Consider the following 13,016-nt stretch of genomic DNA (forward strand, 5'->3'; position numbering starts at 1 on the left):
TTTTGTGAACTGTACCCCTGCATGCTGGTAGGTGATGTTGCTTGCCTCCATATGGCATCTGCATTGGCGTCTGTTCTGGAAGTGACATGCATGGTGCCTATATAGGTGCCACTCTCTCGTGCCGAGGTCACTTCTTTTATTTCCGCACCAGTCAGCGCAGATCTGGAGAGAGCTACCCCCAGTCACTTTATAGACTGTCTTTTTTCGACTTTGTGTCAAAGATTTTTGAGACTTGTCTCCTGATGTGGCAAGGATGTTTATGAGGAAGGATTGATTCAAGCCCGGCGACGCCTGCGGATGTCAGTGACGGACCTGCACCTAGTCTGTAGGGTAGTGAGCGTGACCATGGCGCCAAGACCTACATCTGTTGTTGCGCTATTCACCCCAAGGCCTTTTGGGAGCAATTCCCTCAAGCACCTTGCAGCTCAACGTGTGATCCATGCCGATCTAGATTCCAATTGAGGGGAAGGTTCCGGATTCAGTTGTAGAGCCATAGATCTTTGTCACAGTCGAAGTTGTTTCACTCCAGTAAGTCCCACAAAAAGAAGATCAAGAAGTCGGGGATCTTTGACTTCACCCCTTCTATCGATTTCATCTGATGAGACAAGGGTTCATTGTCATTTGAGGCCTGGTTCTGCAGTTGAGCCTGCACCATCTCCACGCCTGCCCAAGTTTCCAGGAGCCCGAGAAGAATCCCACCCAAATCCGAGACTTCAGTGAGGCCATGACTCTTTTATTTCTGCGACACATTCCCTCTGTAGCTCCTGTGGACCCGTGGATTTGGAAGGGGCACCTACTGGTTCACCACTGGTGGATCCGCCCTTTGCAGTCTTCAGGCCGCTTGGATCCACAGAGGAATCTGGTTTGGTGCTAGTCATGCCACCTCGACATTACCCGAACAACTGTCTCACTGTCGACGCACTCCAGCAGTGCTATCCCCATTTGACACAGAGATGGAGGGGCATCGTCCGACGCCAACTGGAGCCATTTCCTCCATGCCAGCCCCTAGACGCGAATATGGACTGATGTGAATAATTGATGATTGCCAGTGGAAAGGACACCTCCCCAGATACTGGCTTGGTCTCTCCTCCTACCATGGCTACAGAGGAGGGTGCCACATTTGCTATGGTGGTGAGGAAGGCAGCAGAGGTCCTTGACTTTCAGTTGTCCTCCATGGCTGTCAAGGCTAATGTCTTGATGGAGATGCCTCAACCGGGAGTTACCCCTTCACATCAACTTTCCCCATTTAATGAAGCCCTCACGGGTGTCCTGCTTGGGTCCTGTTCCCACCTGCCCAACCAGATAGGGAATCCAAAAGGCTGTACACCTTGAGTAGTAAAATATGTTCTTGTGCCAGCCTGGCATTGCGGACTGTGAACACTTCACTACTTTTGGGCCTTTACTCCCATTCCATTTTGGATTGGGTTGCAGAGGTGCTGCCTGTGGTCCTGGAGGAGGCCTGGGACAGTATCTCCCAAGCTATGGCTGATGGGAGACACACAGCGAAGTTCACAATCAGATGTGGGCTGAACATGGCCAACACGCCAGGCAATGTGCTTTATTTATTGGTGGCCTTACGACACAACACCTGGCTGAGAACAGTAGTCTTTTCAGGGGATGTCCAAGCTTTGCTTATGGCCATGCACGGTGATGGCTCCCGTTTCTTCGAATGCGAGATAGACTCACTGCTGAAGCGCTTCACAGACAGCAGAGCTACGGCCAGGCCCTTGGTTGTTCCATGGACCGGGTCAGCCCCATTCTGCCTTTTGTGGCCATGGATGGGGCTTCCAAACATGTCTCTACCTGCCCAGCCAACATGACGGGCAAGCTTCCAGTCCCCGTATGGCCAAGGATGCGACACCCACAGACCCTGTGAGTCAGGCAGCCAGATGTTGGCCCAGACCAGTTGAACTTGTAGGATGCTTATTTCCACAGCCCTGTCCTGCCTACCCACAGACATTACCTGTGGTTCACAGTAGGTGATGAGCACTTTCTGTTTGTACTGCTACCCTTTGGCCTTACCAGCACCTCTTGTGTGTTCACCAAGGTGATGGCGGTGGTTGCAGCTCATCTCCGGCGACAACAGGGTTCTAGTCTTTCCCTTATCTCGATGACTGGCTTTTGAAGGTGATCTCATCCCAGGCAGTCATCTCCCACCTCCAGACTACAGCAGACCTTCCACAGTCGCTGGTGTTCACTGTCAACATGCCAAAGTCATACCTGACCCCCTTCTCATATGTACCCTTTCATCAGAGCTCTTTTGAACACATTGGAGTTTCAGGCTTATCCTTCTAAACAGCGAGTCCAGGATATTCAGGCTGAGACAATGATGTTTGTCTCTAACCTGCGTTTCGATGAGACTGACTGAGACTCTTGCATCCTGCTTGTGACACATGCCCAATGGTATAAGCAGAGTCTGCAGTGGTACCTGAACTACCAGTGGGTGCAGCATCAGGAGAATTTCTCAGACATGGTCCAGATCTCAGAGGGCACTGCAAAAGGTCTGCAGTTGTGGTGTAAGAACTGCAGTTGGGTCAGCTGCAGACCCTTCTCCCTCCCCAACTGGATGTGACTGATGTGTCGGTCCTGTGCTGGGGAGGCCATTTGGGAGAGGTGGAGATCAGAGGCTGTTGGAGCTCCAGATGATCCACCTGGCATTGAAAGCTTTTCTATTGTCCATCAAGGGAAGGCTAGTGCAGGTGTTCACGGACAACACCACTGCTGTGAGCTACTGCAACAAACAGGGTGGGTTGGGGTAGTGGACCCTTTGTCAAATGGCCCCCCATCTCTAGATGTGGCTGGAACATCAGGGCATTTCCCTTTGGTTCAACACCTGATGAGCTCGCTGAATGCCAGAGCTAACAAACTCAGACGAAGATGTCTAGTGGATCATGAATAGCGTTTCCACCCGGAGGTGGTGCACAGTCACTTTCGGCAGTGGTAAGAGCCTATTTGCCACCACTGAGAATGGACAATATCTGCAGCTTTGTACGCTGGAGTTCCCAAGGCAATTTCTCGCTCTGTGACCCTTTTCATCTTGAGTGAAGTTCAAGCCTGCTGCACACCTTTCTTTTCATACCACTCCTGTCCAGAGTTCTCAAGAAGATCAGGAATGACTATGCCCAAATCGTCCTTGTGGCTCCAGATTACAGTTGGCGAGTTTGGTATTCCAGCGGTTGAGCACGGCATCAGTCTTCTGATCAGGCTACCCCTTTGGGAAGATCTTCTATTGCAGCAGCAGGGGAGGGGGTCTCAACCCAAGCTTGTTAAAGCTCCCTCTTCATGTGTGGAGAGTGGGCAGCATCAGCCCTCGACCTCCAGTCTGAAGTATGCAGTGTTATTTTGCATCCCTCCACCAAGATGGTACACACTGGTCGTTGGAATAAATTTGCAGCATGATGCGCTGGGAAGCAGATTGATCCCTTACCTTCTCTGCTTTCCTAGGTTCTTTTGTTTGTCCTTCGCGTAGCCCAGCAGGGTTCTGCTTTGGGCACTTTGAAGGATTATTTTCTGCTATCTCTGCCTTTGTGCAACTGCCAGATCATACCTGTCTCTACAAGTCCCCGATTGTAAATAGGTTCTTTAAAGGTCTACAAAAGTTTCCCCAAGCTCCCTTTCTCATGTCTCCTTAACTTGTTTCTTACTGTCTTAATCTGCACACCATTTGACCTGCTTCATTCTTGTCCTCTTAGGCTCCTCACCATCAAGGCTGCCTTTCTGGTGATTATTACATATGCCCGGAGCATCAGTGAGCTACAGGCACAGTCCTTTCAGCCTCCCTACATCTTCTTTTTCGCTAACAAACGGGTCCCTTGGACTCGAGCATCCTTCTTACCAAATGCAGTCAGCCCATTTTATGTAGGCCAATACATCACTTTGCCTACCTTTTATGCTCCGCCTCATCCTTTTAAGGAAGAGCAAGGACTCCCTAGCTAGACCCAAAATGAGCATTGTTGTTCTACCTTGACCGCACAAAACCATTGGGAATGGACGATCAAGTCTTCATTGGGTGTGTCAAAGCGAAGAAGGGGAAGGTTGTGCAGAAACTGACCGTCTCCCAATGGATTGTGCTTTGTATTAAAATCTGCTATGCATTGGCCAAAAACCAGCCCCCTGAGGGTTTGTGCTCATTCCACCAGAACCAAGCCTGCGACCCCTGCTTTAGCACATGGAGTTCCGGTGTTGGACATCTGGCAGGCAGCAACTTGGGCATCTCTGAACACATTTACCAAGGATGTCGTCCTGGACAGTTAGGTCTGTAGGAATGGGCAATTTGCTTGAACGGTCCTGCAGGACATTTAAGTGTGAAATTGTTTGCCAGACCCACCAGAAGTATTGCTTGGGTATCTATCCAAAGGTAAGTGATCTTTGATTAGAAGTCTCTATCACAAGAACCAGTTACTTCCCTTCAGTAATGCCTTATCTGGTAGAGACACTATATCTAGCTGAATCCCCACCTACCAATCCTTCCCAGTCTGCGAACAGATTTCTAGGATCAAGGCTGTTCCCCTGTCAGAGCTCTAATTTTCCACACCAGTGGTAAGTTTTCTGCGTTGCTACGCACTCCTGGCCTGGAAAGTTGCAAAAAGAAACTGACATCCGCACGCTTGAGTGGCACTTTTATAGGCAACGTGTACATCACTTCCAGTGCACCAGATGCCAGGTGGAGCCAAACAATGCCACCTACCGACACTCGGGGGTACTGATCATGAAAAGTTTCCGGATTCAGTCTTATGCCTGAAAATAATTCTAAGATGATGAATCTGCAACTAGATAGAGTCTCTACCAGATAAGGCGTTACCGAAGGTAAGTAACTTGTTCTTCTGAAGGATACTTTCACCTGTAGATTTCTCACTTTTTGATTATTCCCATGTGGTAACCTGGGTCCGAAAACTTTGTAATAGCTCTCCATTTGGTGTTACTGGCTGCATCTCGGCTACAAATCTGTTCAAGGTGCAGAGCACCAATACCAATTCACTTCTTTTCACACTCTTTAATGGCTGCTTTCCATGGGATTTTTGCAGGCATGTGGTGTTTCTGTAACAAAATAAGGTTTTAAGCCCTAAAACTTCTGTAATGGACTTATGTCCATTTTATAACCTCAAAGTCTTGGTGTTTCGGACCTAAGCACAACTCCAAGTTGTTCAACAAGTTTCAGTGTCAAGTTTTTTTGTTTACAAAAACCATAACAAACATTTTTTACAAGTCATTATAAATAGTACATATCCATATCCAAAATGTCAACATAAAATTATTTCTAAAACCACAAAGGGCAGTACAAGTCGCCCCTAAACCATGGAAGGTAAACATTTCCTTGTCTCTGGATGCCATACACGGTTATAAGCTTTTGGGTATAGTTGATTCTGAGGCCATGGTACGAGACCGGAGGTGAGCTCTAAGTTCATTGCTGTATTTGGAACACCTTGATCTTATGTTGGTTTGAGAGAAGCATATCAAAGATGTCTCATGGCAGGTGCAAGCCCCTTTCATCAGGAACGTTAGTTTCAGTAAAAACCTCCTGAGGGTATCAAGGGAGGGGCAACAGCACACAAGTTGCAGCCATGATTCTCGTTTGAAGTTACGAGCATGCCCCCTTTTTGCCTGGAATTGCCCATGGTGAGTTGAAATCTGCGATTGGTAGACCAAGTAGCTGCATGTACATGATGTCTCTACACACCCGACTATTGATTGCCTCTGAGAGATAGGGCTGTTATCTCCTAAACAAGTATGGTGTGTTCGGGGGGAGCAGAATGTCTGCTGGTAAGAAATTAAACACAACTGCCTGTTAATTACATTTTTCCTAGTCAAAAAAGGACTAGAGTTCATTGTTAATGCTGAGACTTCAATTTGAGGCGATGCCATTGCCCTCTGTAGGTGTTGATACCATGGGTTACCTTGGCTCTCCAAAATGTCCTTCAGAAAGACTTTGAGTGATTTCTTGGGTGCCTTCAATATCCGCAGATAGTATTTTGGGGGTGTTGGACTCGCAAGTTAGTGCTTGATTTGCCAAGCCGAATTCTAGGCAGATTCGAGATCAACGAAGATACCTGGGCAATTGAACTATTTTCTTGTAGCCTAAGAACTAGGCAAGCTTCAGGCTGGGCGCAGAAGCACCAGGGAAGGTCAAGTGCCCGTAGTGTGGAGATGGAAGAAGGGTGCCTTTATGACTGGTCATTGAGGCGTCAGAAGGTTTTTTTAAATTTCTTGTTGATGCAGACAAGACCTTATGTGATGGCCGCAACTTCTTTTTTAGGGAGCCAATGTGGGTCGAAGGTTTGGAGGTATACGTGAACCAGACCCCAAAATAATTATATTTTGGTGCTGTTTAATAATCACTGGCCCCATATGCCAGGTGAGAGATTTCTTTTTATTTTGACACCCAAAGATTACTACTTTGGTCTTGTCTTGATTTGCCTTTAGGTAGTTCTTTTCATTGTGTGCGTGGAGGCTGCTGAGTGCTCGCTGCATGCCAGTTTTGATGTGGTCCATTATAACAATGTCATGTGTGTATTGAAGAATATGCAAAGTTGAGTGGCCTAATCGCAGGAGTGCCAAACAGTTGTTCACTGTAAGGAAATGCCTCCTTGGCATGGTTGCCCCCTGACTTTTTGCCTTTGCTGATGCTATGTTTACAATTGAAAGTGTGCTGAGGCCTGCTAACCAGGCCCCAGCACCAGTGTTCTTTCCCTAACCTGTACTTTTGTATCCACAATTGGCAGACCCTGGCAGCCAGATAAGTCCCTTGTAACTGGTACTTCTAGTACCAAGGGCCCTGATGCCAAGGAAGGTCTCTAAGGGCTGCAGCATGGCTTATGCCACCCTGGAGACCTCTCACTCAGCACAGACACACTGCTTGCCAGCTTGTGTGTGCTAGTGAGGACAAAACGAGTAAGTCGACATGGCACTCCCCTCAGGGTGCCATGCCAGCCTCTCACTGCCTATGCAGTATAGGTAAGACACCCCTCTAGCAGGCCTTACAGCCCTAAGGCAGGGTGCACTATACCATAGGTGAGGGTACCAGTGCATGAGCATGGTACCCCTACAGTGTCTAAACAAAACCTTAGACATTGTAAGTGCAGGGTAGCCATAAGAGTATATGGTCTGGGAGTCTGTCAAACACGAACTCCACAGCACCATAATGGCTACACTGAAAACTGGGAAGTTTGGTATCAAACTTCTCAGCACAATAAATGCACACTGATGCCAGTGTACATTTTATTGTAAAATACACCACAGAGGGCACCTTAGAGGTGCCCCCTGAAACTTAACCGACTATCTGTGTAGGCTGACTAGTTTTAGCAGCCTGCCACAAACCGAGACATGTTGCTGGCCCCATGGGGAGAGTGCCTTTGTCACTCTGAGGCCAGTAACAAAGCCTGCACTGGGTGGAGATGCTAACACCTCCCCCAGGCAGGAATTGTCACACCTGGCGGTGAGCCTCAAAGGCTCACCTCCTTTGTGCCAACCCAGCAGGACACTCCAGCTAGTGGAGTTGCCCGCCCCCTCCGGCCAGGCCCCACTTTTGGCGGCAAGGCCGGAGAAAATAATGAGAAAAACAAGGAGGAGTCACTGGCCAGTCAGGACAGCCCCTAAGGTGTCCTGAGCTGAGGTGACTCTGACTTTTAGAAATCCTCCATCTTGCAGATGGAGGATTCCCCCAATAGGGTTAGGATTGTGACCCCCTCCCCTTGGGAGGAGGCACAAAGAGGGTGTACCCACCCTCAGGGCTAGTAGCCATTGGCTACTAACCCCCCAGACCTAAACACGCCCTTAAATTTCGTATTTAAGGGCTACCCTGAACCCTAGAAAATTAGATTCCTGCAACTACAAGAAGAAGGACTGCCCAGCTGAAAACCCCTGCAGCGGAAGACCAGAAGACGACAACTGCCTTGGCTCCAGAAACTCACCGGCCTGTCTCCTGCCTTCCAAAGATCCTGCTCCAGCGACGCCTTCCAAAGGGACCAGCGACCTCGACATCCTCTGAGGACTGCCCCTGCTTCGAAAAGACAAGAAACTCCCGAGGACAGCGGACCTGCTCCAAGAAAAGCTGCAACTTTGTTTCCAGCAGCTTTAAAGAACCCTGCAAGCTCCCCGCAAGAAGCGTGAGACTTGCAACACTGCACCCGGCGACCCCGACTCGGCTGGTGGCGATCCAACACCTCAGGAGGGACCCCAGGACTACTCTGATACTGTGAGTACCAAAACCTGTCCCCCCTGAGCCCCCACAGCGCCGCCTGCAGAGGGAATCCCGAGGCTTCCCCTGACCGCGACTCTTTGAACCTAAAGTCCCGACGCCTGGGAGAGACCCTGCACCCGCAGCCCCCAGGACCTGAAGGACCGGACTTTCACTGGAGAAGTGACCCCCAGGAGTCCCTCTCCCTTGCCCAAGTGGAGGTTTCCCCGAGGAACCCCCCCCTTGCCTGCCTGCAGCGCTGAAGAGATCCCTAGATCTCCCATTGACTTCCATTACAAACCCGACGCTTGTTTCTACACTGCACCCGGCCGCCCCCGCGCTGCTGAGGGTGAAATTTCTGTGTGGACTTGTGTCCCCCCCGGTGCCCTACAAAACCCCCCTGGTCTGCCCTCCGAAGACGCGGGTACTTACCTGCAAGCAGACCGGAACCGGGGCACCCCCTTCTCTCCATTCTAGCCTATGTGTTTTGGGCACCACTTTGAACTCTGCACCTGACCGGCCCTGAGCTGCTGGTGTGGTGACTTTGGGGTTGCTCTGAACCCCCAACGGTGGGCTACCTTGGACCAAGAACTGAACCCTGTAAGTGTCTTACTTACCTGGTAAAACTAACAAAAAACTTACCTCCCCCAGGAACTGTGAAAATTGCACTAAGTGTCCACTTTTAAAGTAGCTATTTGTCAATAACTTGAAAAGTATACATGCAATTGAAATGATTCAAAGTTCCTAATGTACTTACCTGCAATACCTTTCAAACAAGATATTACATGTTAAATTTGAACCTGTGGTTCTTAAAATAAACTAAGAAAAGATATTTTTCTATAACAAAACCTATTGGCTGGATTTGTCTCTGAGTGTGTGTACCTCATTTATTGTCTATGTGTATGTACAACAAATGCTTAACACTACTCCTTGGATAAGCCTACTGCTCGACCACACTACCACAAAATAGAGCATTAGTATTATCTATTTTTACCACTATTTTACCTCTAAGGGGAACCCTTGGACTCTGTGCATGCTATTCCTTACTTTGAAATAGCACATACAGAGCCAACTTCCTACATTCACCAAAGCTTTACCTAGGTCTGCTGTGTAAAGGTTAAAGAGCAGGGGTGAAAGAATGCAGCCTTGCTTCAGACCACCTTTGATGCTAATTTTGGAGGTAACGGTGTGTGGCCCAGCTTTTACACAAACCCATATGTGTGAGTAAAGAGAAGTTATAGCCCTTAGAAGTTTTAAGGGTTTGCCCCACATGGTAAACTTTCTCCTTAACGTACTGCTGTCTACTTTGTCAAAGGTGGTGCTGTGCTTAATAAAGCAGCAGTAGAGTCGTACCTGCTTACTTTGAGCTCCTAGGTGGCTGAGAATGGAGAATGTAGTGATGAATTTAGTTGATGCTGCTGCACGGAAGCCTATCTGAAAGAGTGGAGTAATATCCTGGTCCAGGACCTAGGCCTCTAACTAGTTGAGTAATAATCAAGCATAGGCTTTTGCCTCAAGATCTATTAGGGCAATCAGGTGGTAGTTAGCTGTCTTTAAGTCCCCCTTTGTTTAAAGAAGGGGGCACAAAATAGAGTCCCTCCATGCGTCTGGAATTTGAGCTGTGAGCAAGGCTTAGCTGAAAAGGGAGTTAGTACAATTGATCAAACCTTTGAGGTGCATTTAAACATTCTAGCAGGTAGACCGCTTGGTCCAGGCTCACCATTGTTTTTCATTGCCTTGATGATTTTACTTACCTGGGCCAGAGTTGTAAGATCCTGCTGGTTCAGTGTGGGCTGGTCTACAAACCCCCATCTATCCATGTAAATGGTGCGCCCGGGTGGCCCAAGTATCATTCAGCTACTTAGCTAAACCAGACTTCTTCCGAAACCCCCTTGTCCTTGGTTGAGTATGGGCCTTTTAGTTTGTTGATGTAATTCCAGAACTGGGCTATGCTTCTTTTCTGGAGCACTTGATGTATCTTTAGCCATTCGTTTTCTTCTGATGCTTTCTTTGCTTTCCACACTAGTTTTTTCTGTTCTTTCTGCCATTTGATGACCTCGTCGCAGTTTTAGCAGTGGGGCTAAGCTTGTGGCGACACAAGGACCTTAGATTCTCCCTGAGGTAACAATGGTTAAGCTGCTCCTTCCATGTTCTATGCAGGCGTTGCGTGCTGCTCTCAGTTGCTAGCAGAGCAACTGTTGGCTCTACAGTCAGTCTGCCCCACATGGTTAGAATGCCTCCCCGAGTAGTGTTAAGGTCCGTAATCATCTTGCTGAGCCAGTTAGTCACCTTTGAGGTGTCTGTGGCTCTCCATTTGATCCTCCTGGCTAAATTTGTTACTTCAGCTCTTGTGGAGGACCCTACTACTGGGTGTTTGGCCACCGTAGGGGCACGTAGATTCACAGTTCGGTTCAGAGGGTAGTGATCTCTTTCATGCCTTTTGAGGATCTCAAAATTGATAAGATGCTTTGCTAATAAAGCTTCAGACATAAAGATGCAGTCAATTGTTGAGATACCTTTAAAAGTAAAGGGGAACTGGCAATGGGAAAATTTAGCTACAAGTGCTTGTGTAAGGAAATGCCTCCTTGGCATGGTTGCCCCCTGACTTTTTGCCTTTGCTGATGCTATGTTTACAATTGAAAGTGTGCTGAGGCCTGCTAACCAGGCCCCAGCACCAGTGTTCTTTCCCTAACCTGTACTTTTGTATCCACAATTGGCAGACCCTGGCATCCAGATAAGTCCCTTGTAACTGGTACTTCTAGTACCAAGGGCCCTGATGCCAAGGAAGGTCTCTAAGGGCTGCAGCATGTCTTATGCCACCCTGGAGACCTCTCACTCAGCACAGACACACTGCTTGCCAGCTTGTGTGTGCTAGTGAGGACAAAACAAGTAAGTCGACATGGCACTCCCCTCAGGGTGCCATGCCAGCCTCTCACTGCCTATGCAGTATAGGTAAGCCACCCCTCTAGCAGGCCTTACAGCCCTAAGGCAGGGTGCACTATACCATAGGTGAGGGTACCAGTGCATGAGCATGGTACCCCTACAGTGTCTAAACAAAACCTTAGACATTGTAAGTGCAGGGTAGCCATAAGAGTATATGGTCTGGGAGTCTGTCAAACACGAACTCCACAGCACCATAATGGCTACACTGAAAACTGGGAAGTTTGGTATCAAACTTCTCAGCACAATAAATGCACACTGATGCCAGTGTACATTTTATTGTAAAATACACCACAGAGGGCACCTTAGAGGTGCCCCCTGAAACTTAACCGACTGTCTGTGTAGGCTGACTAGTTCCAGCAGCCTGCCACACCAGAGACATGTTGCTGGCCCCATGGGGAGAGTGCCTTTGTCACTCTGAGGCCAGTAACAAAGCCTGCACTGGGTGGAGATGCTAACACCTCCCCCAGGCAGGAGCTGTGACACCTGGCGGTGAGCCTCAAAGGCTCACCCCTTTGTCACAGCCCAGCAGGGCACTCCAGCTTAGTGGAGTTGCACGCCCCCTCCGGCCACGGCCCCCACTTTTGGCGGCAAGGCTGGAGGGAACAAAGAAAGCAACAAGGAGGAGTCACTGGCCAGTCAGGACAGCCCCTAAGGTGTCCTGAGCTGAGGTGACTCTAACTTTTAGAAATCCTCCATCTTGCAGATGGAGGATTCCCCCAATAGGGTTAGGATTGTGACCCCCTCCCCTTGGGAGGAGGCACAAAGAGGGTGTACCCACCCTCAGGGCTAGTAGCCATTGGCTACTAACCCCCCAGACCTAAACACGCCCTTAAATTTAGTATTTAAGGGCTACCCTGAACCCTAGAAAATTAGATTCCTGCAACTACAAGAAGAAGGACTGCCTAGCTGAAAACCCCTGCAGAGGAAGACCAGAAGACGACAACTGCCTTGGCTCCAGAAACTCACCGGCCTGTCTCCTGCCTTCCAAAGATCCTGCTCCAGCGACGCCTTCCAAAGGGACCAGCGACCTCGACATCCTCTGAGGACTGCCCCTGCTTCGAAAAGACAAGAAACTCCCGAGGACAGCGGACCTGCTCCAAGAAAGGCTGCAACTTTGTTTCCAGCAGCCTTGAAAGAACCCTGCAAGCTCCCCGCAAGAAGCGTGAGACTTGCAACACTGCACCCGGCGACCCCGACTCGGCTGGTGGAGATCCAACACCTCAGGAGGGACCCCAGGACTACTCTGATACTGTGAGTACCAAAACCTGTCCCCCCTGAACCCCCACAGCGCCGCCTGCAGAGGGAATCCCGAGGCTTCCCCTGACCGCGACTCTTTGAATCCTAAGTCCCGACGCCTGGGAGAGACCCTGCACCCGCAGCCCCCAGGACCTGAAGGACCGGACTTTCACTGGAGAAGTGACCCCCAGGAGTCCCTCTCCCTTGCCCAAGTGGAGGTTTCCCCGAGAAACCCCCCCCCCCTTGCCTGCCTGCAGCGCTGAAGAGATCCCGAGATCTCTCATAGACTAACATTGCGAACCCGACGCTTGTTTCTACACTGCACCCGGCCGCCCCGCGCTGCTGAGGGTGAAATTTCTGTGTGGGCTTGTGTCCCCCCCGGTGCCCTACAAAACCCCCCTGGTCTGCCCTCCGAAGACGCGGGTACTTACCTGCAAGCAGACCGGAACCGGGGCACCCCCTTCTCTCCATTCTAGCCTATGTGTTTTGGGCACCACTTTGAACTCTGCACCTGACCGGCCCTGAGCTGCTGGTGTGGTGACTTTGGGGTTGCTCTGAACCCCCAACGGTGGGCTACCTTGGACCAAGAACTGAACCCTGTAAGTGTCTTACTTACCTGGTAAAACTAACAAAAACTTACCTCCCCCAGGAACTGTGAAAATTG

General features: G+C 49.5%; 1 protein-coding gene across 17 annotated transcripts in view; it reads left to right on the forward strand.

Annotated features, from left to right (window-relative positions):
• The window catches only part of MYCBP2 (MYC binding protein 2), a 1,769,078-nt gene that overhangs the window by 309,632 nt on the left and 1,446,430 nt on the right, over window positions 1-13,016 (forward strand). The gene's annotated exons all lie outside the window — the stretch shown is intronic.

The sequence above is a fragment of the Pleurodeles waltl genome, chromosome 8 (assembly GCF_031143425.1).
Source record: "Pleurodeles waltl isolate 20211129_DDA chromosome 8, aPleWal1.hap1.20221129, whole genome shotgun sequence".
NCBI classification, from domain to species: domain Eukaryota; kingdom Metazoa; phylum Chordata; class Amphibia; order Caudata; family Salamandridae; genus Pleurodeles; species Pleurodeles waltl.